Source organism: Pinus tabuliformis, chromosome 8 (assembly GCF_031772625.1).
Source record: "Pinus tabuliformis cultivar Carrire ecotype Pingquan chromosome 8, CPIR1, whole genome shotgun sequence".
Taxonomy (NCBI): domain Eukaryota; kingdom Viridiplantae; phylum Streptophyta; class Pinopsida; order Pinales; family Pinaceae; genus Pinus; species Pinus tabuliformis.
In genome coordinates this window covers 1,391,222,925-1,391,228,347 of record NC_142294.1, presented here as the reverse complement: position 1 = coordinate 1,391,228,347, position 5,423 = coordinate 1,391,222,925, and positions in this window count along the sequence as shown.

The window sequence follows — 5,423 nt, the reverse complement described above, 5'->3', positions numbered from 1 at the left end:
TCTTTTATTTGGAAGTCCTTATTTTCCAAAGGCAGATAGTCTAAATATTTGTGGGGAGCATTTAAGGGTGCAATACTTAGGGCCACAGGGGTTTCCATATCTGGTTCTTGATGATTCAGATGGAAACAATGTTTCTCTATAAAATTGGGCAAACAGAGGGTCTGGGAACTTATATAATGAAAACAAAGACTGAATTGCAGTGAATTCGGGCTTTTTCTGTCAAATTACAGTGGAAAACGAGAACTTGCAGGGTTTTATTTGGAATTTGAATAAATACCTATGTTCGGGGGATAAATAGTGAAATAACAGGTGCTAGTAGTGGCTAGCAGGTTCTGGGCTGCAAGTTTTTTGAGCAAGTTGGCGGTTGAAAACCTTGGGTAGTTGACCTTGACGTTCTTTGCATGGGAGCACAGGTTTACGGTACAAAATAATGAAAACGACGTTTGTTTGTTTTATTTACAAAGTCAAGGGTTGGTGGGGGTTTTTGGTTTTCAGGGGGATGACGTCAGCAGGGAGTGAAGTGACGTTTTTGTCGTATGCGGGAAGCGGTAAGCGGTTTCATATCGCACCGCTTTTGGGGATGGGCAATAATAAGCCAGGAGCTAGCAATTACATAGATTTTGCGACGTGTGGCAGAGGCGCTGTGTGAAAACCACTTTGTGATCGCGTGCTAACGCGTGGTCACAAAGGGGTGCACGATATTCATTAGGGCCGTCAAATATGGAGGATCTGATTGGACGGTCGACGAGGAGGTGAAGTGGCGGAAGGTTAGAGGAGGGCGGGCCTGATATAATTTAAAGGATTTAATCATATCGGGGGTGATGCGATTGGTTATTAGAGTTATTAATTTGTCCAAATGACATAATTAATCCTAATTAAATGGTGGTGGAGTTAGGCTCTTAATTAACTACGGGTTAGTTAATTAATCCCATTTTATTGTTTGATTTACGGTTATATTTAACCATCGGGGCGGGATATGTAATTTTTCAGGATTTTGTATAATAATATAATACGGGCATGGGTAATTTTATAAGGGATTTATATAAAATAAGTTATAAATTAATATGGTAATGTAATGAAAAGCGCCAAGTAAAAAACATTAGAATTGTGTATTTAACTTAGGCTTGAATGAAAAAAGGGTTTTTATGGGGTATTGTGTAATTTTCCTAAGTAAAATAGGATTTTACTTAGGAAAAGACTTATGAAAGTAAATGAATGACTTATGGATGGTTTTAAGTGCTTAGGCTTTTAAATTATTGGGCCGAGGGTCCGGTCCCTCCAGAAGTCAGAGAAATGCTCTGAGCCCCTCTAATTTTAGCAAATGCCTTAGTACTTAGGGGGAATTAGTGAAAATTTAGGGAAAGATGAGAAGGGGAGTTAATTATTTGACCTTGCCTTGCTTGAAATGCTTCCAGTGTAATGTATGCCTTGCACTTGTGATGAAAGTAAAAATTAACACATTTAGAGTCATTATCCATCACATGTAATTCTGCAACATCATCTACCTACCCTACCTACTTTAACCTAACATTTTTTCTTCTTTATTTGGGTGCACTTAGACTGGCAAACCCTTATCAAACTTTTCTTTTCTTTTACATGGAGAAATCTATCTAAATCTAGCCTTATTACATCCAAGGGCTCAGATTAAACTGTTGAGCTCCTTTTATTCACTCTACATATCTACTTATTTGCCAGGATTAAATAGTTTGGTCAGATTTTATTCTCTATCTCTAAACATGAAATTCAAATATGAACTAGCCAAGTTTAAGTTGTTTGATTGTTCATCACTTGTGGCATAAGTTACAAGCTACACACAATTGTTTATTGCATAAGAGTAAAGAGTAGTGGCATTTAGACTTGCACACTTTCCTTGGTCTTTATTTTGGTGGGGTTCATTTTCTTTCACTTTTTTGACCATATTATTCTTTTCACCCTTTGATTTTTATTTTAGGGTATACCCTCTTTACATTTTTTTAAATTTTTTGATTTTTTGAAAATATGGAAAACCTTTGCAACAAGGAAAGGTATGAACATATTCATAGCTCATCAAGTCAATCATGAAATATGACACCTATTGGTATAGGAGCATAACACTAGCTCCACTTGGGGATGGCTTTTCCTGGTGGAAAGTCAAGAACAGCAGGTCAGATGGCCTCCGAATGATTTTGACTGAACTATGGAATCTTCTTCTGCTTGTTGCTTTATTGTATGTATGACAGTGATACTTCTAAAGCTTAGGGCCTTCTCTTCAGGCTTCAACTCCAACAAGTTACTATCCAATCAAAATGGTGACAATACAAAGGATATAGTATGTACATGTTAAAATCAGGATACATTAATAAGTAGGATCAAAGTAATGTTTCAACATCCAACCATTAACTGGCCCTTCTTCTGTTCCTATGCCATCCAAGTTTTTTAGATAATATGTATTGTTTCCTTGTAAGGCATAGATAATATAAGGTCCTTTTGATAGGAAGTCAAACTTCCCATGTTTCCCCTTATCCTCTCTCCTGGAATCCCATCTTAATACTTTGTCTCCAAGGTAGAAGTCATCTACCTTGGTCCTTTTATCAAATACCTTTTTAAGCTTCTCCTGCAACACTTGGGATCTTTGATACACTTCCTCTCTGGTCTGCTGTAGATTAATGGTCTGGTTTATCCTCCTTTGAGTATCATTAGGTTCCACCTGAGCTTCTTGAAGTAATTTCATTACAGGAATTCCTAATGATGAAGGGAATATAGCCTCCATGCATAGACTAACTCATAAGGACTAGTACCAATAGATTTTTTGGTGGTAAGTCTGTCTGCCCATAATGCATTTGTTAGTTTCTTGTGCCAATTTTTCTTGTTCTCCTCCAGTAATTTTTTAATGATATTAATAAGCCTCTTGTTGGAAGACTCAGCCAGTCCATTACCTTGAGTGTAATAGGTTGTGGAATGGCCTAAGGTGATGTGGTACTTGTTATAGAAACTTATCATTTTGTTGGATTTGAAGGCAACAAATTATCAATTGTAATTTTGTCAGGATAGCCAAATCTAGACAATATGTTGGTTTCTAAGAACCCTATGATAATTGTGTCATTGGCTTGTCTAGAGGGAATGGCCTCTATCCATTTGGTGAAGTAGTTTGTGGCAGTGAGAATCCATTTCTGTTGGCTAGAAGAGGGAGGATGGATTTCTCCAATGAAGTCAAGGCCCCATTGTTGGAAGGGTTTTTTAGTGGAAATTGGTTTAAGGGGTAAGGGTAACAATTTTCTCTTGCCTTAAAAAATTTGACATTTATGGCAAGCAGTGACAAATTTCTTTACATCAGCGAACAAGGTTGGCCAATAGAATCTAGCCCTTAGGATCTTGTCTGCAGTTGATTTCCAGTAAAGGTGTCCACCACAGTCTCCTGCATGAAATTCTTGGAGAGCCTTGTCAGCTTCTTCTTTTAATAAACAATTCAATAGAATTCCTTCATGATTTTTCCAAAAAAGAGCATTATCTAAAATACAAAACTTTGAAGCTTTCATCTTTAAAAACCTTTTCTTTGTTCTGGATAACCCTGGAGGAGCCTGCAGGTTTAATAGTACATAAATTACATCAGCATACCAAGGTGAATCTAAGAAGGCCTGGCTGATTTGTGGAGTCGCCATCTCCTGTTCATTATCCAGTTCATTAATGTCCAGGGCTTGATAATTTGTTTCTGTCATGAGCTTGGCCAATCCCTGTCCTTTTATTAGCTTTGTAGGTTTTATTTCAATATCATACTCTAATATGGTAGCAATCCATTTACCTCTTTTGCCCTCAATTCCATCCTAAGTTAGGATGTCTTTGACAACAACATTTGGTACATAGGTTATCACATGAGAGTATAATATATAGACTCTGAAGTCTTTAATGGCTTTTACAAGTGCAAAAGCTTGTTTCTCCATGATTTTGTATTTTAATGATGCATCCCTGAGTGCTTTACTAAAAAAGGCTATGGGTTTCTCACATCCTTGATCATCTTTTTGTAATAAAACAACTGCTATAGTGTGTTCTGATGCAAATGAAAAGATTATGAAGTCTCTATCAAATTTTGGACTGGTAAGGACCCCTGTTCTTGTTAAAGCCATTTTAATTTCTTCAAATGCTTGTTTGGCTTCTACTGTCCATTTAATACTTGAATCATTTTTTAACATATCATTAAGCAATCTAATTAGTTCAGCTAAATTAGATATGAATCTTTTCAAAAAAAATATATTTCCTAAGAAAGCTTGAAGTTCTTTGATATTTCTCGGATGAGGTATCTGCAGAATGGCTTCTATTCTAGCAGGATCAATTTGAATACCATCTTTGAAAATTATATGGCCCAAAAGTTTACCTTCCTCTAGACCAAACAAGGACTTCTTTGGATTTAAAGAAATACCATATTTTCTGCATTTTAGGAATACTTGTTTGAGATGGTCCAAATGCTGCTGATCTGATTTAGAAAAAACAGTTAAGTCATCTAGATATATACCAAGAAAGTCATGAATTTCTTTTGCAAATGCTATGTCCATTTCTCTTTGGAAGGTTGCTCCTGCATTTTTAAGTCCAAATGGCATTTTGATGTACATGAATGTGCCTCATGGTGTTGTAAAAGCAGTTTTTTCCTGATCATCAGGATGAACCAGAATCTGGTTATACCCTGAGAATCCATCTAAAATTGAAATCCTAGAAGCACCTACTACCCTTTGAAAAATAGGATCCATCTTAGGTAAAGGGTGATTATCATTCAGAGAAACCTTATTCACATTTCTTAAATCAACACATAATCTAATTTCCCCAGTTTTCTTCCTAGTAGGTACTAGATTAGACACCCACTCTGAAAACCTAATAGGAGCAATTATCCCTGCTTCATACATACGTTTGATTTCTTTTCTAATCAATGGTAGCAGTACAGGGTTAATTCTTCTGAGTTTTTATTTGAATGGTTTCTGATTTTCTTTCAAAGGTATTGTCTGCTAAATTATAGTGGTGTCATATGATTTCAAGTCTTCATAGCTCTAGGCAAAGGTAACCACATATTAAAACATAGTTTTGGTAATATCAATATAGATATATTTTAAAAGCGGATCTAACATGAGCCAAGAGGGATTCAATTTCTTCAAGTGCAAATTTTGGTATGAACCAACATTATTTAAATGTTTTGTATAGTTTTTTTTTTATAGATTTTATAATTTTTATTTTAGTAGACATGAGCAAAATTTCAACTTTGATTATACCTTACATATCATACCGGACTGTAAAATGAGCCTTTCAACTTAATAATTTTAGATGTGAAAGATAGTTTAAACTCTTAAATTCATGAAACATCCACATCATTTCCACCCTGCCAATGACATTTGAATGACTTAATAAGTGATGTTGATTAAAATAGAGGTGACAATAGACCCACAACAATGTAATTTGAATTG